Source organism: Desmodus rotundus, chromosome 2 (assembly GCF_022682495.2).
Source record: "Desmodus rotundus isolate HL8 chromosome 2, HLdesRot8A.1, whole genome shotgun sequence".
In the NCBI taxonomy this organism is placed as follows: domain Eukaryota; kingdom Metazoa; phylum Chordata; class Mammalia; order Chiroptera; family Phyllostomidae; genus Desmodus; species Desmodus rotundus.
In genome coordinates this window covers 39985397-40011984 of record NC_071388.1, presented here as the reverse complement: position 1 = coordinate 40011984, position 26588 = coordinate 39985397, and the positions used below count along the sequence as shown (strand labels likewise).

At 37.5% G+C, this 26588-nt stretch overlaps 1 long non-coding RNA gene across 1 annotated transcript in view; it reads left to right on the top strand.

Moving 5' to 3' along the window:
- LOC123480130 (uncharacterized) overlaps nt 1–19394 on the top strand; it is a 42037-nt gene extending 22643 nt beyond the window's left edge. The window contains exons 2-3 of the long non-coding RNA XR_006656013.3: nt 18920–18975; nt 19248–19394. This is a non-coding gene — a long non-coding RNA (uncharacterized lncRNA). The remainder of the gene's footprint in view (nt 1–18919; nt 18976–19247) is intronic.
- The last annotated feature ends 7194 nt before the right edge of the window (nt 19395–26588 follow it).

Here is a 26588-nt window from a genome sequence, read left to right as displayed (position 1 = left end):
CTAATCCACATTCTTTCTCTCACTCCTCCTTCTGAGCAGAAAACTTTTTTTGACTTCACAGAAAATAATTAGATTTTTTTTACCGGGACCACTTCAACATTTCCCTTTCTATTGACACTTCACTCACAGCATATACACTTGGTAGATTCCCCTTTTGGAGAACTTGTCCTACATTCTCTTGTTACTTCCCTCTCAGTTTCCCACCTTTCATAACCAAGCTCCTAAGAAAAGGTTTATTGCTCTTTCTTCCTCACCTTCTATTTTTCTTTTAATCAGTTTCTGTCTGGGTTTGGGTTTCCTCAGAAGCAGACTCTGGGAGAAGGATTCAAGTACAAGTAGATTACTTGAAAGGTGACCCCAGAAAATACATTCGGAGTGGAAGAAAAAGCAAGACAGGGAAGAGAAGGAAGCCAATACAGTGTATATAATCAAATAATCAGTTTTACACTGAAAACACAAATCTGTCTCTCCAGACTGTGTCGTAAGTTCTAGGTCCATGTTTATAAATCTACTAAGTGCCCCTAACTTAATATCTACAGCAACTCCACCCCAACATATCCAAATGTTGGTGTTGTGCATTCAAGGACTGGCTATCCTATTTGCTACATATGTAACACTGAGCAAATTATTTAACTTCCAGAATTTCTAGATTACTCCTCTGTAAAAATAGGGACAATAATAGTATACCATTATGGACACAATAGTATAGGAATATTGTTTTGAGGAATAAACGAGGTTATTTGTGATAAGCACTAAGCACAGTGACTGGTACATAAGAAGTCATCAGTAATCATTAGCTTCCATTATTAGTGTAATAAGGACTTTCTCCACAAACTAATTTCTTATTATGTATTCCCCATCTTTGTTAATGGCACTGTCATCTTCCCACTTAAATCAGAAATTTTTGAATCATTCCAGAATCTTTTCTCACTCTCAGGAGCCATATTCTGCCAATTTCACCTCCCACATATTTCTTAAATTTGTCATTTCTTCTTCATCTTTCTCCCTTTGCCTTAATGCCAGCCCACATCACTTCTTGCTTTGATAAGAATTCCTTACATGGGACTGGCTGGGGTGGGGTGGAGGGATGGGGAGAAAATGCAGACAATTGTAATTGAATTAAAAAAAAAAAAAAGAATGGGGGCTGCCAGGTGCTGGGGGTGGGGGGAGATTAGTCAACGCATACGAAGTTTCCCCTATACAAGATGGGAAAGTCCTAGAGATTTCCTGTACAATATGGAGCCTATAGTTAACAATATTGTATCATACACTTTAAAATTGCTAGGAGGATAGATTTTACATCAAGTGTTCTTATCACACACACACACACACACACACACAAATAAATAAAGAGGGTGAGAGTAAAAAAAAAATTCCTTAGGAAAGTCTTTCTGCCCACAAGGCCTAGCATAGTGTCTGACATAAAGTAATCATTTAATAAATGTTTAAATGAATGATTGTCATCAAGTCATCTTTATTGTAATAAATGGTACCCTACTCTTGGATCATATCTGGCTGCCTAGGAATCTTCCTTGATTCCACTTTATTTCTCATAGCACACATTTAATTCATGGTAACCCTGGCCCTGTCCTTCCAAAAGATACCCAGAGTGCAAGCATTTCTCAATACCTCCACTGGTGCTCTCCTGGTTTAAGACCAGACTCATCTGTCCACCAAGACTTTCCTGATTTATTCATGTCCTTTCATTACCATGTGGATTGATTTCTTCAGATGCTCAATAACTAAAGGAAGATAATATATCAAAAAGAAATTCTATCCAGAGATACAATTAAGGTCGTGATACAATTTTCGATATAAAAAGCTTTTATTCTTGAATTTTTTAAACTGAAAACACTTTTGTTACTGGTTGCAAGCCAAGATTTTCTTCTTAAACAGTTAATCAATCATATTTCTAAAACCTTACTGTGTAGATAAGAAAACAAACTATTCTGTGGTTTACAAATTGAAAATTATGAAAATGAATTCCAAGGTGTTGACTCGTGCATACAGTTCTATCACTCTATTAGTACTCAATTTGTATATGTGAATATTTATGAACATCCAGAGGTTTGTAAGTAACATGAATGAGAATTCTTGGTAAGGAAAGGCAAAGGTCTTCTTAGTGAAAGTTTGAAGAAGGACCAAACTCTTAAATGTGATGGACAACTTCCTTAGGAACAGAAATTATCAGTGAAAAATATTTTTATAACCACCATTCTAATCCAGACATCAACTGACTCATTATTATGTATGCTCTTTAATCTAGTCACACATATGCCAACAGAGCATAGAATGGAACTGGACATTTAAGAGCCCTCAGAATAAATTACTTGTTGGCACTGAGTTTCCAGCTGCTTCTCATGGCAAATCCATCTTTGCTTCTATGACTTCCCACTTCCCTACCCCACCAAGAGGATAGTTTTTTATAAAGTCTTTGCTATGGTGTCTTAACCAGTTTTGCCCTGTAGCCTTCCCTCATTCTGTTTCCTCAGTCAAAACTTATTTGGTGGAAGGAACATTAGCCTGGATTCAGGTGCCCTCAAAACTTTAGCACCTACATGTAGGTTACCTAAATTATCACGGCTTTGATTTTTTAATTGGTAAGTGGACATAAGTATACCTATGTTAAAAGATCAGTACAGAAATCATGTTTTCAAAAGCACCTAGTAGAATTCCTGGCACATAGTAGACACTTAGTAAATATTAGTTTTTTATCTAGTTTTTGCTGCATCCTTGCTTAGAATCTTTCATGCAGCAGTCATTTGAAGAAAGTGAAGGATCCAAGGAGGCTCACTTGTGTATCCAGCAGGTTGGTCCTAGGCTCAGTTTCTTTCTGGGTTGACTTTTCCACACAGATTGAATGGGTTGGGGTGGGGTATTACATAATAGTGTGAACACCAGAAGATGTGGATCATTGGAAGCTGGCTACCACAATTAGATATTGATTTCTTTAGAGAAAACTCTAACAACCTGGATTGCAGTCGCACTAACTCGACTGCTTTCCAGTATTCCTTTTTAGGTTAGCTAAGCCCGACCTGCCTTCCTTTACTTTTACCTTCCTTGTTTATGTTTTCTCCCCCCCCCTCTCATACTACATTTGAATTTACTCACACATAATAATTTTGTTATTAAAATGTTGGAGAACAATGATAATGGGAAAAATCCTACAACAGCCCTCAGAAGCCTTCTGAAAGGTCTTCTTCCTCCCCCAGACCCACTGTTTTCCAAACTATCATTCTTAGTGACTCTAAGTTATCCCCCGCCACTGTAAAAAAACCTCATCATATCTTAACATGTCAACTCCATCCTTATTTAGCTGAAAAATACAGGTCTAAATGTGTCATCTTCACCCCTACATAAAAATTTTTGGTAGCTCCCTGCAAGATAAAGTTGACCTCTTCAGTGTGACATACATATCTTTTTAGTTTCAGGAACTTAAGGAAGTTCCACGTAACCTCATTTCTCACCACTTTACATCATGAATGCTACCCTGTACGTAAGCACACTAAACTACCAAATCGTGGGGTCACAGGGGCTGGTGTTCAGACTCACACCACATGTTCACATGAGCGGTTTCATCTGCTTATAGTAATCACGCTACGGTCATGACAAGGCCCGCTGCCCTGTTTACTCAGCGCCTACTTACGACAAGCATTGCAGAAGGCACTTCGTATGTTATATTTCAGCTAAACCTTATAAAAATCCGTATCAGAGGAATTATATCCAATTTAAGTGTAGAAAACATATTTAGAGGTTAATTTTCACTCAAGGACCCACAACTAATACAAAGAAGACTCAAGCTCAGATCTGTCTGCCTCAGAAGCTTATTTTCTTTCTCCCATATAGTTTCATGAAGAGCTATGACTCTGGAACCACACAGTGTGGGGCTTAAATGTTAGCCCCGACCCTTTCAGGCAGAATAAACTATGTAAATTGGTTAATCTCTCCAAATCTTGGTCTCCTCATTTGTAAAATTTAAGATATTTGTAAGCACCTTCTCCATAAAACTTTTGTGAGAATCAAAGGAGAAAATAGACGTAAAGTGTTTAACTCCTAACACTATTGCATCTCATCACCTCTGCTTGGAAAACCCTTAGTAATTTTCAAGACCTAGTTCAAATGTTGCTTCCTAAGTTGATACCTTACCAACTCTGTCAGACAGAATTGTTCTCTCCTAAGCTCCCAGATGACTTTAGTCATATCATTATTTGTCTTTTCCCTTTAGGCAAGAGGTTGTGGAAGTCATGAGTTACTCTTATCTTAGTCTAGGTTCCCCACAAAGCAGACTTTGAGACAAGGATTTGAGTCAAGCAGTCTTTTTGAGAGGTGCAGGGAATGTGTATAGATAGGGGAGGAAGCAATTGGAGAAGGGAAGGCCGCCTTTAAGAGATTTATTATTAAGTCAATTATCGTGGTGGTTAACTGATAATTACTGTCTCATAGGGAAGCTCTGAAAAACTCTGCAAAGCTTAGCACTCAGAATTATTTCAGCTACAAAGGTGGAATGGGTATTTTTATTCCTACCTCGGTGAGTCCTTGGTTACAAGCTACCCCTCTACCAATACAGGCATTTCTGGCTTGTGGTGCACATGAGCACAGTGGGTTCTGGAAGCCTGAGGGCAGCCCACCAACAAAGATGCTGGGGCTGCCTTTGAAAGTCAAGTTGATGTATGGTGAGGGGAGCTGAGAGAAGAAAGGGTGGAACACAGGGTGTGTCTGCTCTCTGTGCATTTTACTTCTGTCTAATGACTTACACATTCATTTATGCATTCATTTACCTGACCCTGCTCTTTGCCAATCTCCTTTCACCTCAGTTTTTTTTTTGTACAATGACTAGTATGCATCAAGCAACCAATAAAATATTAAAGAAGGAAGGGAAGGAAAGAGAAGTAAAAGAACAAAAGAGGGAAAGGAAGAGAAAGGAGAGTAAAGGAAATGCATAGAAGGGAAAGAAAAGGAAGAGCTGGAAGGGGAGGGGAGTGGGAGGGCTGGGAGGGGAAAGGAAAGGGAAAGAAGGATCCTATGCCATAATTTGGAATGGAGAAGTATCCCTTCTTTTTACTTCTCATGACAGCAACAAATAAAATGTGTATAGATGCTAAAGAAATAAAGAATTTCCAGGATAACATAGATAAGCTGTCTAAATGTCAATCCAGGGTATTTAATGAGAATGAATTGTAAATCGGAGTTATAGTCTCTTACTTTTTCCTTGCCTGATCAAAAGCCAGAAAGTTGCTATAAAGCTAGTAAAGAGCCCTGACCTTTGTCATGTGTAGTTTGAGAAAAGATTCCAAAAAAAAAAGGTGAGGATTTTTTTTCTTACTGTTCTAGGTAATGAGTTTCATAATGGAAACACAATTGCAAGTTACATAATCAAGTAGGTCATGGCTATTGATTTGCCCAGTGACAAGACTTCCTGAGTGAATTGCATTATTTCAAAAGGATGGTTCACAAGCTAATAATGGCAAAATGTCTCACCTGAATTTTTTACCTCCATTAGGATAAGGCTCATTGCTTCTGCACATCAAAAATGTTAAGCTAAAGAAGAATCGTGTAGCAATGTGGTAATGGGGAAGCAGGTGCAACACTTCCTCTGATTAGCTTATGTGACCTTGGAGTAACCACAGAAACACCTTGGGTCCTAATTACATCATTTGTAATACTGGAAGATTGGACTAAGTCAGCAGCTGGAAATTCAGATGTTGATGATTCCTGAATGGGTGACAAGGATGGTGATAAAACTGAAGAACATGTACACCATCCAAAGGGGCAATTGTTACTCAGGTCCAACCAATGGCTGCCAGATGAAACTTTCAGCCTTGGGCTGTCAAATCTCCCTATGGTTCCTGGGAAGCAAAACCTGACATTTCTGTTAATTTGTCAGATTTTAATGTTTTGGTACAATGTTTATGAAAAACACAGTATGGACTAAAGAATGTTGCTTATCAACCATGGGCAGAATATAACCCACCTCTAGGCTAGATGAAGCTCAACATCCTTCCAGTTATGCAGCTTTTGAAAATGATGTATGAAAGCACAGTGTTCTTCTAAGACTGAGATACCTTACCATAGTACTGCCCCTGGTCCTACAGCTGCTTTCTTCCTGAGGTCCAACACAGCTGTAGCTGTGTCCCCTGGGGCCAAAGGTATTCACTCCCTAAACCTACCCTCCCTCCCCCATCCTGGAACCACAGCATGGGCACCCATGCCTCTGACCCTAGCTTGTACCAAGACAATCCCCTTGGCCATGACTTCCCCCTACTGGGGGAAAAAAGAGAGCACCATTGTGAATATCCATAGTACAATTGAAGTTAAGTCTTTATTAACCTGAAAGAGAAAGTTATAACTACAAGATACTTTATGTAACCCTTGAGCTAACCACAAAGAAAAAAAACTATAATAGATACATAGGAGATAAAGAGAAATGAATCAAAGCAAATCATTGCAAAAAAATCAAATAACAAAGGAAGACAGCAAGAGAGGAAGACAGGCCAAAAAACTGCAAAACAGAGAGAAAACAACGAACAAATGGCAATAGTAGGGTCTCACCTATCAACAATGACCAACAGTGGGGTGGCTAACAATAACTTAACCAAACATAAGATGCCACTAAACTCAAGTTAAATGTATCCCCACCTCTATGTGCCTCTATTCATCTCCAAAAAATGTTCATAGCCACTCCAATGTCATGAGGGAGAATGTGATGGCTGTAGTGGAAAAAGAAAACAGTCTTAACTGATTTCTGTTGAAACATCTTGCTTTTGCAGATTAAAAAAATTGTTATGTGAACACAGTGCTAGGGCTTCCTACAGAGCCTTCCACAGACCCATGCAAGTGAAGGAGCTGAAGCCTAAGTGGCATTAGCTTTATAGAAAATCAATGGCTGCTTGTTGTTGATCTCATGCTGGCTCCATCACTTCTCAGTACCCATTTCTCTATCTCACAGGGTTATAAGGCAGATGAATGGAAAGAATGTATATATAAAGTGTCAGTGCCTGGCACATAGTAAATAATCAATAAATGGACAATAAAAAGTAGGTACTAGATTTTACAGACCAGTAGCATCTTATTTTGTATATTTGATTATATAGTAGATGCTATCTGTATTTTTAGGGGCTACAAGGATTTTTTGTTGTGGTGGTTTGTTTTCATTTAAAGACAGGGAGGGCTACCTGAGGGCTTTCTGGGGTTACCTTGGAGTTATTATAACGGAGAGCTTGGAATCACCAGAGATGGGCTGGGGGTGGGAGGGCAGCTTTTGAGCAGAGCAGTGAAGGCAAAACAGCTCAAATCCATGAGGAAATGTTGTCTCCTAAAGGGTTTCCCCTCCTTTCACCCCACTAGCTGTAACAGGTATGTGGGCTCAGATGTGAGCATGCATCATATCGTCATAGATTCCTGACAGAAGGCCAGGGAAAGTGAACAAATATATGAACAGACACATCCACTTTTTGAGCAGCTCTGGTGTGCCAGGCACTGTGCTGGACCTTCTCATATTTGCCATCTCAGTAAAGCTTTACAGCAAGCCTCTGCCAGTCATATCATTATTATAGGGTCCTCAATAAACAGATGGAGAAATGGACGTGGAAAGATCAGCTTCTTTGGCCCTCGCTTGGAATATTTTGTGGAGATGTGGAAAAGCCCCAGGTGAAAGAGGCTGTGCTCCATCTGTGTGGTTCTCAGCTGCACTAGAGAAGTTCCTGAACCAACTGGTCTGTCCCCTCTCCTCCTGATTAGGGTCCTGGGGCAAAGGCAACACTTTAAACTAGTCTCCAGAATTCTGTGTGTAAAGCCAAGGGGGCAAAGCTAAGCTCAAATGAAAAGAGAGTATTTGTCTTTCTCTGACTGGCTTATTTCACTTAGCATAATGTTCTCCAGTTCCATCCATGCTGTCACAAAGGGTAAAATTTTCTTCTTTTTTATAGTCAAGTAGTATTCCATTGTGTAAATGCTCCATAGTTGTTTTTAAGATTTCACTCATATGTGAAATCTAGCAAACTGAACTAACAGGCAAAATAGAGACAGACTCATAGAGAGAGAGCAGTCTGACAGCTCAGGTGGGGGGGTGGCTAAGGAGTGGAGGGATTCTGCTCCACCTGGGAGGGGGGTCTGCTCCATTCGAGCCACCCAGCAGACTCACCTCAGTAAAGACATAGAGGCTGCTTGCAGTTGCTTGCACAAGCAGTAGTATGCCTTCACCCATGCCCAGGTGGGAACCTAACGAGGGCTGGAGCCCTGTGAATCAATCAGGGGAACAGAGCTGTTGATACTGTTTATCACTATCAGTGCAGTGACAGACTTTAGTAGCTTGGAAAAACATGAATATGTATATATGTGTATATACACACATTGTGTGTGTGTGTATTCTGTACACGTGTGTATATGCATACATGTGTGTACACATATATGTATATACACATGCATGCACATATATATACTTGTATACACACAAAGTGCAGATAAGATTCCAATATGATTCACAAGAGAACACGGATGCATACATGAATATATAGAAATCTGCATGTTGGCAAATGAAAAAATCTGTATTTCTGTTGACCAAATGAGTCTTGCCTAAGTCCTAAAAGAAAATTAACCTTTAAAAACTAGTGTCAAACCCTTTGGTAAAGGATTATTATTGAATGCATTAAGTAAGGGCAGGGATCGTATTAAAATTCTTAGAGTGATGTTTGGCATATAGTAGTTACTCAATAAATGTTTATTGAATGAAAGATAGAAGGGTGATGAATGAATGATATTTGATTAATTAGAAGCAGAATAAAGGAATGAGTCAATCATTAGGAGCTATGTATGTTACAGTTGTTATTTACTTCACCTCACTCAAATCAATGCCAATAGTTATAAGAACTATTAGAATTGGAGTGGACTTTAGGAATCATCTAGTTAAATCCTTTTATTTTACACATGAGAAAATGAAGCTTAGAAGAGTAAATGACTCACATAAGATGACTGAACCAATCTGTGAACTGACCTCCTTTAGGCCCAGGGAATCCTGGCTTTGAATTCATAGTGCTGCCATATGGGTATCAAAAGATCCTAAATTGGTTCCATGTAGACATTCATCTGTGTCATGCTGTGTGTATGAGTGTGTATGTGTTTGTATACAACGTTTCTGATTTCATTTCCAGATTTCTTCTTGTTTTCCCCTTAGAACATCATTTGTAGAGGGATGCTCAGCTCAATATACATATGCATGTGATTTCCTCTCTTGTCTTCCTCCCTCTACCAGTTCTATCTCTCTTTGGATATTTTACTTTTGTGGCTACTTGAGATTTAACCTCATTTTATATTACAGTAAACCTGATTATTGGAACCAGTTGGGGCCCTGTCTCATGTGCTTGTTCTGTTTATAGTCTGTACACAATAAATGTTTCCATATTCTGCAAGTGCAGTTGCTAGATTTAAGCCATATCATTGCATACACTTTGCTGTTCACTTTCCATCTCAGGTGCCCTCTGCAGCTAACCTTTCAGCGGAGTGACTTCTGTCATCATTAAAGGCCCACAGAGCTCTGTTGCAGGGTAATAACCTTGGCAGCACTGTGCCTGATGCCAAACCCTCTCCACAGCTAGTTATAGAATTTAGTCCTTTCGGGCACTCAGTCACTCGTAACATGGAAACTGGCCTTCAACGACCTTTCTGTTTTTAATTGCAGTCTTATTTTTCCTTCTCCTATTACTTCTGTCCTTCTTAGCCTCTGTAATGCCTTGTTTCCAGTCAGGCTCTGTGCAACTTTCACTTTCTTCTTTTAACCTCTCTATTCTCCTGACAGCTCATTCTTTTCCTTTGTCCAAGTTGCACTTTGCAGCATGTTCGCAGTCATGCTTGAGAAGAAGTATATATTTTATTTTTAATTATAAAGTACTACTTTATAACTTGAAAGAAAATATTTATTGAGCAGGAGCTGCTGAAGCACTGGGGATAGAGCACTGGATGATGTGGTCCCTGTCCTCAACAGAGCTGACATCCTTGGGTGGGGGGGCGGGGGGGTGGGCAGATTATGAACAAATGTACATTTAGTAGAAGTGAGGCGGTGATAGTGCTATCAAGAAAATTAAAGCAGGGTAAGGAAATAGACAAGAAGACGGAGGTGAAGGAACAATATTTTGGGTAGAGTCAGGAGAACCTCTCTAAGGATATGACATTGAACAGAAATAGGAATGAACTGAGGAAGTGAATTCTGCAAAGACATGGGGAAGTCTGTGCCAGGCAGACGAGCTAACAAATGAAAAGGCCTTGAGATAGGAATAAACATGGTCATTTCAAAGATGAACAGAAGGCCACTGTAGCCTGTGGAGTGGTCCCAGAGGGTAATGGTAGAAAGCTGGAGAGGTGGGCCAGGGCCAGAACTCTTACAGCCTGAGGAAAGATTTGAGGAAGCCATCGGAGAAGAGAAGAATGATGTGGTCTGAATTATGCCCTACTGAGACTCTTCTGGCTGCTGAGAATTGATTTGGTGGAGGAAAGGGAAGGAGATAGAAAAGAGCAAAGACAGGGAAGCCAATTAGGTGGCTTTTAAAGTAAGATGTAGGTAAGATTCAGGGATGGCAGTAGAGATTATCAGAAGTGGTCAAATTTAAGTTATCTTTTGCTCTAATGTGTATTCAACTAAAGAGAGGAGTCAAGAATGACTCCTAGGTTTTTGGCCTGAAAAAAACGCAAATGTAGAAGCCATTAATAATTCGTGGATGCCTAGAAGGGTGCAAACATCTGGTATGTATGATGGGTAGGAAAGAAATTCAAGAGTACTAATTATATGGAAATTTGAGATCCTGGACTTGGAATATTCAAAAGAATAAAAAGACTTTTTGAAAAATCTCAAATATAGTGCTCTAATTCAAAGGAAAATGCCTATTAGCATTATAGTTTCCTTTTCTGAATATTTGCATGTTATATTTTTGGTTTAGCTTTAAATCTACTTTATTTCAAAAGAATTGTGTTTTCTGTACATGAACTCATGTACAAAATGATGTTGTATTAGATGATGTTTTAATGTGTAAAGGGAGTTTTCTGTGAAGTTTCTATGCAAACTGAAATTATCTGTGCAAGTTGTAAAGATGCAAGGCTGAGAAGACTCCAGCAAATTCCAGGCCTTAACATTTGAAAAAGTGCTTGTCTTCTCTCAGTGTGAATACAATGTGGGATCATTGGTATTAACGGGTGGATATGTTAGCCTCTCTCAATTCCCTCAGCTTTGATGTTTAATATTAATAAGTGATAGAACAGGACGAGGTCAGCTTCATAAGAGACTCTGTGTCAGTCTGAGGAGAAGGTGGTATTGATTTTTAGAAGCTTAGAAACTGCAATAGTTTGCAATAGAAACAACCTGAATTGAGAGTGAAGGTACCTGCCTTCCAGTCCTGACACTTTCATTTTAATAGAAATTTAGCCTTCACTGTGCAGCCTTCAGTCACACAATCTCTCTGAAATTTAGTTTTCACACATCTGAAGCAGGGTCTACACTATAAAGTGCTTAGGACCGTTTTGAGGATTCAGTAAAGTAATGTATATGAAAATACTTCAAGGGTAAGGAAACAGTATAGAATATGATATAGACTATAAAATATTCTATAAAAAATCAAATATATACACTAGTTATACAGGGATTGTATTTCTAATTGTGCCATACAAATATGCTGATGGTAGAATTACATATATATAACACATCAGTTTTCTTAACACCAAGAGGTATAAAATTACACACTATGTGGAATTAAAACTATAAATTTCTCATATTTCAATATCATAATACAGATAATTATAATTATAAGTAAAATGGCATGTCATAGCATACCTTATCTCCTATGATTTGCTGACTATGACTTGGAATATATATAAGTAAATAGACATGGCAGCTATTGATAAATCTCTGTTACAGAACCAAAAGGTGAAGTCACAATGGCTGACGTAATCTGAGTATTCACAATCAACCCAAAGCTTCTGTGGGTGCCCTTGTTAATTTTTCAGTGAGGTACCTGCATAAATCCAAATTATGTCTTTTCTGTTCTAGGTAAGTTAAAACCATCTTTGAGTGTGTGTGCATCTAATATGCCCCTTTTTTTCCTATTTAGCTCACATAATTTCGTGTATATTTTACTTAGAATTGTAAATATCTGTCAAAACTACAAAAAAAGTTTATCTTCTGAGTAAAACTGAACTGCACGGAGATTCAAGGGCAAAGCTGATTTATACGGCTGAAGAACTTTATAAGTCTTGAAGTTATTCATTTTATTTAATAACCTCATAGTGGATAATACAGAACCTTTTGTAGTGAACACTGAGTAAGGCATGAAAATAAACTTGTTACTCAATAAAGTGTAACAGGTTTTTTTAAAAAAAATTGCATATATCTATACCAGTAAGTACATTGAGAAAAGCATATGAAAATTTTTTCACTTGTTTATTTAATGCTTTATTCTAAAACAAAATACTTGAAATTATTTATGAAACAACATCAGTAAAAATAATATGGTTAAGGAAAATGCCAAAAGAGCTTGCTAGTGATGGGATTACTCATGGTTTGGTTCTGAGCTTCCTAGAAGGCTCAGCACAAAAGGAGACTTGAGCTATGAGTCACAGTGTCAATTTTATGAAAGCAAAACAATTTGCTACAATGTAGGAAATTATTTTATTGTGCTTTGCTTTCCCCAACAGAAACACATTTGCATAAGTAGACATAACTTGAATTGTATAGGTCGATATTCTCTTTTCTTACTTAAAATGCTGTGGTTACCTGCCTGGTAATGAGTCTCTAATATTGAGAATTAACCTATGTAATCCCTGGTGCCATAGAGTTCGCCAATGACTTAATTGGCATTTCAAAAAGCAATCTAATTTGGCAAAGTAGATAATGACCTGAAAACGTATGATGAACAAGTCATGGGGAAGTAGGAGAGGTTTGCAGCAGAAAGGGGTCAATCTAAACTCTGGAACGGTGGTTTTATAGCTAACATCAGTGCTTATTACTAGGTTTATTACTGAAAAAAACTTTCTTAACTTGTATATTTTCATCCGAAAATTTTGATTTTGAAATAGATAACACTTAATCTATCTTTCTAGCTGTGAGAATCTGAGTTTGCAATTATACTCTGGAATCAGAGAGATAAGATGGGTTGTCTTGAACCAGAAAAACAAACAACTCGGGATGACAGTGAGTGCCAGGGTGCCAGAAAAAAAAAGGTAACATGATTCATTAAATGTGTTAATGTTTTAGTTCTGTAATTTTTAAAAATACCTAATTTTTGGTGTAAAGATTTTGAACAATTTTTCCTGTTTTGCAACTCTTCATATCTGGATGTTTGCGGTAAGCGTTATCAACTGGGAAACTGCTGCTACATGCAGCTGGAAAATTGAACTTCACAAATAGCCCGTCTGTCACAGAGCCAACACACTCTCAGCTCCCCTGGCCTTACCTTATTAAATTTTTTTAACTGGAAAAAGATAAAAACATAAAAAGGAGAGAATTAGTTTAGAAAATATTTTCAGGCTGTCAAATGAAGAAAGGATCTATCCAGTAGTTAGAAAGAAGATAAAGAGAAATTCTATACTTTCAAATATCCATTTTAATATCAATAAGATTACAAAAGTAATCTGATTATATAAGAAATACATGTTCATTGTATAAAAATGTAAATAAGAAAGTAAAAATCACCCATAACTACACCTCTGACAAAAAATCATAATTACAATTGATATTTTGGTAAACTTTCCTCTAGCACTTTTTCTACGTATTTATATATGATAATATAAAACATTTATTGAATTTACTGTGTCTTACAAACTATGCTAAATATTTTACATGCAATTTCTCACTTAACCTTATCCTCATGAGTATGTGTATATTATTATTTAGTATTTAGCATATATACGTGCATATATTTACATATATACACATATACCCACAGATATGTATTAAACTTTTTAACGTTCCATATGCATCATTTTAAGTCCTTCTCTTTTCTCTTAAGATTACATTATGAGCTGCACCTCATATGCACTAGAGATGCCTATCACTCTGTGGCACCCTCACCTCCTACCCGGCAGGGACAGCAGCAGGACCTCATGATTCCCCCTCCTGGCTAACTGGATGGGGAGGGACTCTTTGCCAAGAGGCCCATCACCAAGCTTGCCTGAGGAGAAAATGGAATTGAAGAACAGAAATAGAGTCAGGCCCTTAGGGGTCTATGCCGAGGCTTAAGGCCGTTTTCAGCCGTAGGCACGTCAAGAAAGCAGAGAAAGGTGTCTGGATTTACAAAAAAAACAAAACAAAACAAGAGAATGGAGGAGATACACGGAGAGGATCAGAATGAAAAACTGGACCCCCTTGTGTCCAGAGAGAGAGGGGACAGGAAGAGCAGCTGCCAGAGGCATCTGCAGATGCAGGGAGATCTAGCTATCGTACCTCCAAATGGACTCCCAAACCCTTCTCTGTGCCTTTGCTCTAAGCATACTTTTGACTTAAGCTGCTAATTTGATTAAGATTCTGTTCTTAAGATATCATGCCAGTGTGTATTAATAGTGACTAACTTGCTATGTGAAAAGCATCATCCCAAGCACTTTATGTTCATTTATCTCATTCAATGTTTTCTAATCTTCACATCAACCCTAAGAGGTAAGTATTGTTATCTTAATTTTGCATATGAGGAAACTGAAGCCTAAGCCGCTTAAGTAAAGGGTACTATTTAGGAATGGCAGGTTTACTGACCCCCTTTGCCTTTGTCACCTCCTCAAACCCTGCTAAAATGACAGAAAGGAGAGTTTTTCAAAGGCTTATACACACCAGGGCCAGGGCCCAGAGCACAAGAGCAGTAAAAAGTAGATGGACAAGTGTAATTTAGCAAAATAAGCAAGCTGAATTCTAAACTGGCAGTAAGAAAATTTGAAAAGCAACTCATTCTGCCTTTTGTAACTGACCCCAAAACTCAGGAGAGACACCAGAGTGGAGAAGATGAAGCTGAAAATTGGGAAAGTGGTTGACAGTGTTGAAGAAGCAATTTAAGCCCCAGATCTGGAATCCTGTTCCACACGTGCAAAAACCTGCTCCTCTGGCCCCTTCCCACCCCTGCAGCAAGAAACTGGAGGCTTAGTCCATGGAAAGGGTAAAACAGAAGGCCCCTCACATGGGAGACACCACTGCATTTAAGGGTGTGGTGCTGTGTCAAAAGCAGGGGAATTGGAGAGCATGTGTGTACCGAGAATCCCTTCACCTACTTAATTCCAAAATGCTGGCTCACACTCTTCTCATTCAAGCAGGAGACTGAAGCACTTGTGTTTTAGGAACCAGCCTAGCCCGAGAGAAAAACTGAAATATACTGGCATTGAGAATTCCCTCATGAAGCAGCCCAGCCATCTCACTGCACAGATGCTTCACCCACCTGCACAAATCAGTCAGAGTTCTGATATAAATACCCTATGTTGTGCACAAATAAAATACAAAATAAATAGGAAATAAAAGCAACAACTTGGATTAAACTTTTAAAAACAAAATATTCCGGTTGATGCGAGTGTGAATAGCATGGGAGATATATCATGAAATAATAACCCTATGCGGGAAACAGAATGCTTTAAAGTAGTGCATTCAGAGGACACAGAGAAGAGCTCTTGGATATTAAGATGTAATAGTAGAAATAAAAGAATTCAATAGAAATTTTGGAAGATTAAATTGAGGAAAGCTTATAGAGAGTAGAGCAAAAAGGCAAAGCTTTGAAAAATAGGACAGGCAGAGAATAGGAAAGTTATAGGGACCAGTCCATGAAATCTAGAAACAGAACAGAGAAAATGTAATGGAAGAAACTAATACACGAAGAATTCGGGAAATTTCTCCAGAATTGAAGCACAACATTTCCAGATTGAAACAATAATGAATGGAGAAAGACCCACCACAAGATACAGCATTGTGAAATTTCAGGATACCAAATACAAAATAATAAAAGAATAATAACAAAAGCACTCAGATGAAAACTTTACCCTTCATTGAAAAGATTATTTATTGATGTGGCAGTAAGGTGTGGAGGTAAGAGCATGAGCTCTCCCCCCAGATCCCCTGTGTGCTAATCCCAGACTCCATACTTACCAGCCCTATAACTCCATGTCCCAGCTTCCACATTGGAAAATGGAAATTAAATGTAGCTCCTACCTCGCAGGTTTGGTGTGAGGATCACAAGAGATAATAAACATAAATACATACTAAAGGCAACTTCCTAAAGGCATAGCACAGGAGTCAGTCATCAATATCCACCTTGGGGGCTCTCACCTTTGATCAGGATATTTGGAAGAAAACATGCTATCACACAAGTGATGTGATAAGACTTTATCATACTTGGTCTCATAAAAATAAGCTTTATTTTGAGCTGAGGGAAATTAAACATCTTGGACTTAGACACACTCCTTCATTTTAGATATAGTCATGTTTTATGACTACCTTAAATTTATACAATGTTTCTCTCTTTAAAACATGTATTCAGTGTTCATTTCATACACATTTATCAAGTGCATACGGCATCCTCCAATGCACCCAATGTCGGGACACAGTGGAAACAAATCAGTCCCTGCCCTAAAAGCTCAGTCCTCATGCAGGATTTACATACCGGCCTCGGAAACTCCAGATAATCTCAACAACCGAAGGAGAAAATTATCTCTGAACATAAAAATGTCTCTATTGTATGAGAAATAGGGGTGAATAGCTCAACATATTGATTGCCCGCCAAGAGCTCAGACTACGCAGAAATCCCTGCATATCAGAATATTTAAACTAATCATGTTCAAGGGTGTCATGATTACAAATAAACACATGGTGTGCACATGTGACTCAGACATCACATAATGTCTCTTCTGTTTATAAACATGGGTAGAGAAAAGGCTTTTATTCATATAAAATATACACTCTTTCCCCAAACTCTGTTTTCTCTTTATACATTCTCTGTTACTTAGTTTTTTGTCAGAAGAGAGGTTTGATCCTAGTCCAGAAAACACAGCTCAGTAGAGTTCATGGTCATTTGTGTCTTTGAACGGCATTGTCAATGACACTTCAAAAGGAAACTAGAAGTGGGACCTGACACATACTTTAAGACATCAGCATTGAGTTATACTCCATGGTAAGAAGGAAAAACCTGACCGAATTTTCACCCGCCAGATGCAGACCTCAGTGACATTTTCTCATTTGTCCAAAATCTATTTCTGTGACAGAAATATGCCTTCTCTTTATTAAGCAGACCTGGAATTATAACTATCTTAAAAAAACAAAACAAACACTGCTTAGAAGAAGAGCAGATAAAATCACTTTCATTATCTGTTCTCCCATCACAGTGCTCCAGGGACTTGGTTTGTATTTTGAAAACTGGCTTAGTGATTAGAATGGAGTCAGGGTGTGATTGGAGAGAGTCAGATGACTAGTTAGGCCATGGCAGGAGAATAACTGGATAGCGTTATAAGCATCAAGGAGCATAACTCTCCGGCCCCAACGCTAGTGAGAGGCAAGTTAAGGAGTCATCTGAATGTCTCTAGTATCAAGGGGCAATATCGCCAAACATGCTTCAGTAAAACAACTCACAGATAAACCCTTTCATTTTTCTAACCATTTTCCTATTCTTACTCTTCTTTTTGAGTACTACTGAATAAAGAATAGTTTTACAAGTCAGACAATATGGGTATCAGTCTTGATGCTATTTAGTAACTATATCAGCTTGAGCTTAAACTCCTTGAACCTCAGGTTCCTCAGCTGTGCTAAGAGGAAATATAACCTCCTACTCTGCAACTGTGGGCTGTGCCCAGTGACTTCCTTCCGAAGAGTACAGTACATAAAGCAGGAAAAACAGATACCTCGACAGCAGCAAAATCTGACAAGCCCTCCCCCTGGTTTAACATCGACAGTGGTGATCCACATTGATAACATGTTCCCTTGACATTGTGGGATGACAATGGCACTTTCCCACTGTGGTATTCCTTTGCCAAAATCCATAACCCCAATCTAACTATGAGCAAAACATCAGAAAAACCTAAACTGAAGAACATTGCACAAAATGCCCCAACCAGTACTCCCAAGAAAGGGTAAATGGCATCTATCTTTTCTTGTGAAGATTACATTTTCGGTTATTACATATTGTTAAATAATTACATATAGTTCAAAATATACATTCCCAGCTACCCCACTGACATCAGGCTTGGCTGTGTCTATTTGATTTGACAAATGAAATGTGAGCAGAGTTAAAATGTGTCCCTCTGAGTTTCTGACTTTTTTATGCTGTTTTGTCTCTGAAACCTCCATCAAGGCCTCTCTGTCAGTCAGCCTGAAACCTACACAAACACAACAAACTGCCCAATGGCAGTTGACCTGTGATAGACATGTCACGTGAGAGAGAAATAAATGTAATGTTGGTAGGCGACAGGGATGTTTGAGTCATCTCATGACAGCAAAACTGAGCTGATGCCGAGGACCCAGCTCTAATCCAGGAATAGAGTTCCCACATTTTCCCTTTGCTTCTCTCACTTCATCCTTCTCCCTCCATGTTTCCTTCCCTCTCCTCCCCCTCTTCTCCTACCAATTTCTCCTCAGGTTATACTTATCGATTGCTGAGTTTCTTCTTCCTCTGTTAATTGTGTATAGATGTCAGCATTCCAGCTTCTCTCCAAGTTTACTCTTGGCTGTGTCCATTACTTTAATTTTTCTGGTGTTTTCAGCCAGAGGCATCAGTGAATGAGTGGGGCTCAGATAAAATCCCTCTGCTACTCATCTTCCTTGCCCTTTATTCTCCCCACAATGGTGTCCTGATGAAATCAGATTAAAATTAACATCCAGAAACCCTGTTGGAAAAAGAAGCTACCACAAGGGAAATTACGGGTGTTTTTAAAGAGATTAGGAGCTAATTATAGCACATAACTCTCATGTGTTCTTTTTTTCTTTCAGCATCAGCAACCTCCTGAATCACTGCCCAGTTGCTAGCTGCAAGTCCTAACTCCAGAGTAAGTCTGGCCAGTTCTGAAATTCTAGTTGACTAACCCTACCTCCATGTTCACCCAGGACTTACTTAAGCCTCCAGAATTACTTAAAACATAGGTCCCCTCATCCTGAGATATCCATACCTGGTAATGATATAAAGGGGAAATGGACAGAAAGGGCTCCTCTTAATCATGTCCAATTTCAACTTCATATTCACACAGCTTGTATGGGAAAATAGTTGTCATTGGATTTACCAACCTTCACAAAATCTAACCATAATCAACCATCCTTGCAGGAAGCAAATGTCCACAGCACAAAGCCAGAAGAATCTCTGAAGGGGTGGTCCTGTCAGACAACAGCAGAAGGGGCTGGTATTCTGAACGCAGGCACAGTTCACATCAGCTTCAAGATTAATTTCATTGGCATGGAAAGCGAGTATTGCTCACTGCCATCAGGTAAGCACAAACAATTTTTTTAGTCTGGTAAAAAAAGATTGAGTGATTTGATTTTCCTTCCCAGTTTCAGTCTTAGTCTTTCCCTCTATGGAGCCCATTTATCTTTCTTATCCAAAGGTATAGGGTATGTCTGCCCAGGTGGGATTTCTGGCATCTAGAAACAATATTTGAGGAGAAATTCAGTTTTCAAAACGGTTGTTCAAGAGTAGCCCATGTGCACCCTCTGTGAAAAGTCCTGTTGGCACAGTTGAACTGGGAGTTTTAAGGAGACTGTTGTGTGGGGGGGGGGGGGGATGTATAGCTGGTGGGGCGGACAGTGGAAGGAGGAGTAACATCATAGAATTTTAGGAAAATGCAAAGGTTTTAGAAAAGAACCTGGCATAAGATACATTTTTCTGGCTCAAAACTTAAATGCATAATTCAGAAAGATAGAAAATTGACCAGGTTTTTTTTTTCTTTTTTGCCACAATTGCCAAAATTTGGGTAAATTCAAATCCAAATCCTATTAAGACCTGCCGATTATAATTCTATACCTTCTAGAAAGCTGATTGGGCAATTTTCACAGTGTACAGTAGTCCTGCCCCAAGGGGATGTGTTCTAAGACCTCCAGTGGATACCTTAAACCACATAGTACCCTGTGGTTACTTTGGGTTTTTTTTCTGTACATACCTATAATAAAGTTTAATTTATGAATTAGGCACAGTAAGAGACTAACAACATAACTAATAATAGAACAGAATAAGTATAACATATACTATAATAAAAGTTATGTGAATGTGGTCTATCTCAAAATAATTTATTGTACTATGTTCACGTTTTCACTTAAAGAAAGCACTTTTCGGTTTCTCTTGGGCATATCCAAACTGCCAGCATAACTACTCTTGAGCTTTCGGGCCATTTTTAAGTGAAATAAAGATTACTTGAACGCAAGCACTAAGATAAAATGACTTTCAATCTGACAACCAAGTGGGCTACTAAGCAGCTAATGGGCAGGTAGAGCATACAGTGTGGATACTATAGAAAAATGATTCATGTCTCAGGTGGATGGATTGGGATGGGGAGAGATTTCATCACACTGCTCAGAAGGGTGTGCAATTTGAACCTTATGAATTGTTTACTTCTGGAATTTTCCAGTTAATATTTTGGATAGTCGACCATGGGTGACAGTAACTTGGAAAGTGAAACCCCATATAAAGAGGGGGTACTTTATAAGAATCTCTGCAGAATTTCCAGTACTCTTCTTTTCCAGGCTAAGAAAGAGGGAGAAGGGAGGGAAGTGTGGGTGGGACAATTCACCTAGAAAACATTTATCTTACAGGTTTTGTTTAAGTCAGCAAACTGGTTCTTAATTTTTCTGAGCTCACAATGGAAACCTTTGCTGGTCATTAAATTTCTATCTTCTTCTATACCTTGCTCTGTTGTTTTTGCTTGTGCCTGTGTTTTTAGATTATTTTATTATCAACTTTAAATGTTATTTTAAAAGTTTCTTTATGGGAACAAAAGCCAATTTGCTATAAATACTTTATAGCCTTTTCAGGTACAAAGTTTATGACACTCTCTTGATAAGGATTTTAAAAATATACTCTTGAGTACGACTTACACCATCTCCCTGAACACAAAGCAGAAGAGTCATATATTAAATATTCTGGTCACCACCAACAATTGCTAGGAAGAGTAAATCAATAGAAACAATTAAAAATGTGTCAGACATAGTAAAAAGAGCAATTACCTATCAAACAGATGGTTATCATCTTGACAGTTTGAGATACAAGTTCAGCCCAAAAAGCACATTTGAATTCATGAGAGAAAAGAAGGCACTCGTAAAATATCAAAAGGTAGACCCAATAATTTTTAGCATATATTGTTTTATGTCTTGTTAGAACTTGATATAAGGTACTCATGAGTTCTAAGTTAAACATAATGAATTGCTAATATGGTATATACTTATGTCTAGGTCATTCATAGAAAACTTTATTATTTGGAGAACTTTAATACTCAAATTAGCATATTATAATACTTAAAAATATGGGTGATGGACAGAGCACTAATGGCCAATGTGAGTTGCTAGGGACAGAATTCCCTGGTCTGGTTCTAGATTCAAAGTTTGTGGCTAAACAACATGGTTGAATTGAAGGACAATAGAAAAATAGCCTGCAATCTGGGGATATGGTGAATGCATTCTTTGTTGGAGTGGGCACAAAAATATTATTTTTTCTCATATACTAAGTCTACCATGTTCCAGGTATTTGGGCTTACTTGACAAGTAACATAATATGTATATAGTAAGGAAATAATAAATACTAATGCATAGAAAATGTGTTCCGGATGTTCATATTATACAATATTATTAGTCATATCACTGACTAATGCTGAACCATAAATTTATTTAAATTAAATGTACACATTTTTGTCAGTAACTTGTTTCAATATTGAGTCCTTTTTCCCTTGTAACTGCTGTCAAATAAAAAATTAAAAAATTCAGAACTTTTTATCCACTCTACCAAAACTCCTAAGAAGTACTTATTTTAACTTAAATTAATCATTCTATCACTTGTTTCATCAGCTTTTCATTATAGGAGCTCCTTTCTACCCATTCATGATCTTTGTGTCCTTCTGATGGAGTAAGAAGTATTTCAATTGGGACATTTGTTTCTTTGCTTGTGTGCTCCCTCTTCCTGGAATGCCCATGGCTCTAAACTTAGTAAATGTTATTCATCCTTTAAAGCCTAGGTTAATAGCATGTTCTTCTTGAAGATTTTGCTATACTGAGTAGGCAGTCAATAATTAATCTCTTTATTTACATTTATTAAAATATTTTGGCCCAGTATGTAAATCTTTTAACCAGTTGTTTTTAAACAAAATTTAATGTAGATGATTGTTGATTCCTAGCTGCTGGTTTAGGATTTAGAACTAGCAGTGAGTTTCAAAGATTTGAACTAAAGCTCCACACTGTCTCTACCAGATACTAATTAGAAGGAGAATACTAGGCACTTATATTCTAATTGCAGTTATTTTTGTTTCTGCTTTTTTTTGTATATAATGTTTTAGTTTCTTTCTTTTTCTTTTCTATTATTTTGTGCAGCCAAGTTGGCTTTATCTTCATGTGTACCTTATTTTATCATTGTTGTTTTTTGAGCCAGGGATTTTCAACCAGTGTGCTGCAAGAATTTTTAAAACATGCAATACCTGACTATTTAGTCAAGGGCACTGACATCTTTTTCCTTTGATTGTCAAATAAAAAAATGACAACAACCAACACAACAATAGCCATCCAGTGTGAATGAATCAAAATTACACCTATTTTTTTCTGGTCAGAAAGGCAAAAAACATATTTTTTGGTGTACTTCAGAATTTTGATAATTAGTTTATGTGAGTTATGAGATTAAAACAGTTGAAAATGGCTGTTCAAAACTTTCATCAAATGATAAATTAACCCATTAATGTATTAGAATGATATTCGAGAGCATGTCATGTCCAGGAACTATCCTTCTATTCCTTTATTAGAGCTCATTTTTAACAATGGAAGAAAACATTTTTCTGAATTAACCTGGGCTTTTGAGAACTTTTTTTTACGTTTAAGAGAAATTTTTTGAATGTTGTTATCATCATTTGATCAGTATTGCTACTTCTCACACCATTTCATTTTTATAAATAAATTGCCTGAGGTGGTGAATTTGGCTTCCCAGAAATCCCTTATGCTTACTTTCTGGTTTTTGATAAATCAGCAAACAAGTAACTAAATTATCAAAGTATTTATTATTACATTAAATATGAAGTGGGTTTCTTTTTTAAATGTATGTTAGTGGATGGCATCTGAATTCCTCTTAGGGAGACAGATGCTTTTGAAAAGAAAAATGCCTATGAATGAAGACAGGATTATAGTCTAGAAGGAAGTATATGGAAGTATTAGCTAAACAATTCAGCATGAAAAGTTATCACTGATTTGGGGGTTTCAGGGAGGAAGAGAAAAATAAGACAGGGATTAGTCAGACAGACAAGTGCTCCAATTATATGGCAGGAAAAAAAAATTATATGGCAGATGACTAGAACTTGAGGAGAGGTAGTTGGTGAATAATTCCTAATAGCTGGCTGTTGAGGGAGTTTTTAAAATGTTTTCTATATAATTTTGTGCTGTTTAACTCCCGACTTCCATTACCTTAATACTTCAGGGAAGTCATCTACACAAATAATTGACATCATTTTGGATAAATCAAGGAAAAGTCTTTGCTTCTTCCTTTCTGTAAGATAAAGCAAAAAGAATAATTCCTGGAAATGATATAACTCAGTAAAACTCAGAGTTCAGGAGGAATAGGAAATGAGAACTACTGGTGATCAGGAAAAAACGAGTTAATATTTCTCTTCTAAGGGTGGTGGGGAAAGAGAGTGGATTTTCTACTTCCTGCAGGGGTAGAATAATTGAGCTGTTTTTATGTTGATCTTCAAAAACAGTATTGAGATCCAAGATGGCAGAGAGTAAGTGGAAACTACACTAACCTCCTCCCAGGACCAGTCCGAAATTACAACTAAATTGTAGAGAAAGCATCCAACTGAACACTAGCTTGAGAGGAATATTATCACCATGTACAGACAGAAGAAACCACTTCACTACAATGTGAGTGGTAGGGAGTGTGGAGATGTGAGAGGGCTGGCTGGGCTCCCACAGGCAGCTGCTGAGGATCCAGAGGGACATTTTAGCGGCTGGTGGTTCCCCAGGGAAGTGTGAGTTCTAAATCTCAAGCTGGGCTTCCTAGCCTACAGGCCAGAGCTGGAAGAGCAAAATGAAACTTTAAAACTAAGGCTATACTAAGATACAAAGAAGGACACTGCATAATGATAAAGGGGACAATCCAACAAGAGGATATAATCCTAGTAAGCATGTACACACCCAACATAGGAACACCTAAACATGTAAAGCAAATCTTGATGGACATAAAAGAAGAGATCAACAGAAATACACTCATAGTCAGGGATTTTAACACACCATTGACTTCAATGGATAGATCTTCCAGGCAAAAAATCAACAAGGAGATAGCAGCCTTAAATAACACACTATATCATATGGACTTAATTGATATCTTCAGAGCATTTCACCCCAAAGCAGTAGAATATACATACTTTTCAAGTGCACATGGAATGTTTTCTAGGATAGACCACATATTAGGACACAAAATAAGTCTCAATAAACATAAGAAGATTGACATCATATCAAGCATCTTCTCTGACTACAACGATATGAAACTAGAAATCAATCACAAGAAGAACTCTGAAGAACACGCAAAGACATGGAAGCTAAATAACATGTTATTAAACAATAAATGGGTCAACAACAAGATCAGGGAAGAAATCAAAAGATACCTTGAAACAAATGAAAATGAGGACATAAAAATCCATAATCTGAGGGACACTGGGAAAACAATCCTAAGAAGGAAATCCATAGCATTACAGGCCTATCTCAAAAACAAAAACAAAAAACCCAAAAAGACAAGAAAAAGCTCAAATAAACAATCTAACTTCACATTTAAGGAACTTCTAAAAGAAAAACAAACAAAGCCCAAAGTGAGTAGGAGGAAGAAAATAATAAAGATCAGAGCAGAAATAAATGAAATAGAGTCTAAAAAAACAAAAAGATCAATGAGTCCAAGAGCTACTGCTTTGAAAAAATAAACAAGATTGACTAACTCTTAATCAGGCTCATCAAGAAAAAAAGAGAAAGGACCCAAATAAACAAAATCAGAAATGAAAGAGGAGAGATAACGACTAACACCAAAGAAATACAAAGGATTATAAGACAATATTATGAATAACTACATGCCAACAAACTAGACAACATGGATGAAATAGATAAATTCCTAGAAACATAGAATCTTCCAAAACTAATTCAGGAAGAATCAGAAAATCTGAATAGACAGATTCCACCTAGTGAAATTGAAGCAGCAATCAAAAAACTCCCAACAAACAAAAGCCCTGAACCAGATGGCTTCATGAGGGAATTTTCCCAAACATTTTGAGAACTAACACCTTTGCTTCTCAAACTATTTCATAAAATTCAAGAGGAGGGAAGCCTCCCAAACTCATTTTACGAGGCTAGTATTATCCTAATTCTAAAACCAGATAAAGACACTACAAAGAAAGAAAATTATAGGCCAATATCTCTGATGAAGATAAATGCTAAAATCCTTCAAAAATATTAGCAAACCAAATACAGCAATATGTGTATCAAAAAGATCATACACTATGATCAAGTAGGATTTATTCTGGAGATGCAAGGTTGGTAAAACATTCAAAAATCAATAAATGTGTTTCACTACATAAATAAAATGAAGGATAAAAACCACATGATCATATTAACAGATACAGAAAAAGTATTTGATAAAATCCAGCACCCATTTATGATAAAATCTATCAGCAAAGTGGGAACATAGGGAATATACCTAAACATAATAAAGGCCCTATCTGACAAACTCACTGCTAGCATCATAGTCAATGGGCAAAAACTATAAGCATGCCTCTTAAGACTGGGAACAACACAGGGATGTCCGCCTTCACCTCTCTTATTCAACATAGTACTGAAAGTCCTAGCCACAGCAATCACACAAGAAGAAATAAAAGGCATCCAAATTGGAAAGGAAGCAATAAAACTCTCTTTATTCATAGATGACATGAATCTGTAGAGAACCACAAAGATTCTACCAAGAAACTACTGGAACTGATAAATGAATTCAGCAAAGTACCAGGATACAAAATTAATATCCAAAAATCAGTTGCATTTTTATATGCCAATAACAAACTAACAGAAAGGGAAATCAAGAAAACAATCCCATTCACAATAGCTTCAAAATGAATAAATTACCTAGGGATAAACCTAACCAAGAATGTAAAAGACCTGAACTCAGAATATTATAAGTCACTGAAGAAAGAAATTGAAGAAGATAGAAATAAGCGGAAACACATACTGTGTTCATGGATAGGAAGAATTAACATCATTAAACTGTCAGTGCTACCCAAAGCAATCTATAGATTCAACACAATTCCTATCAAGATTCCAATGATGTATTTCACAGAACTAGAACAAATATTTCAAAAATTTATATGGAACCACAAAAGGCCCTGCATAGCTACAGCAATCCTGAGAAAGAACAAAGTTGGAGGAATCATGCTACCTAATATCGAACTGTACTATA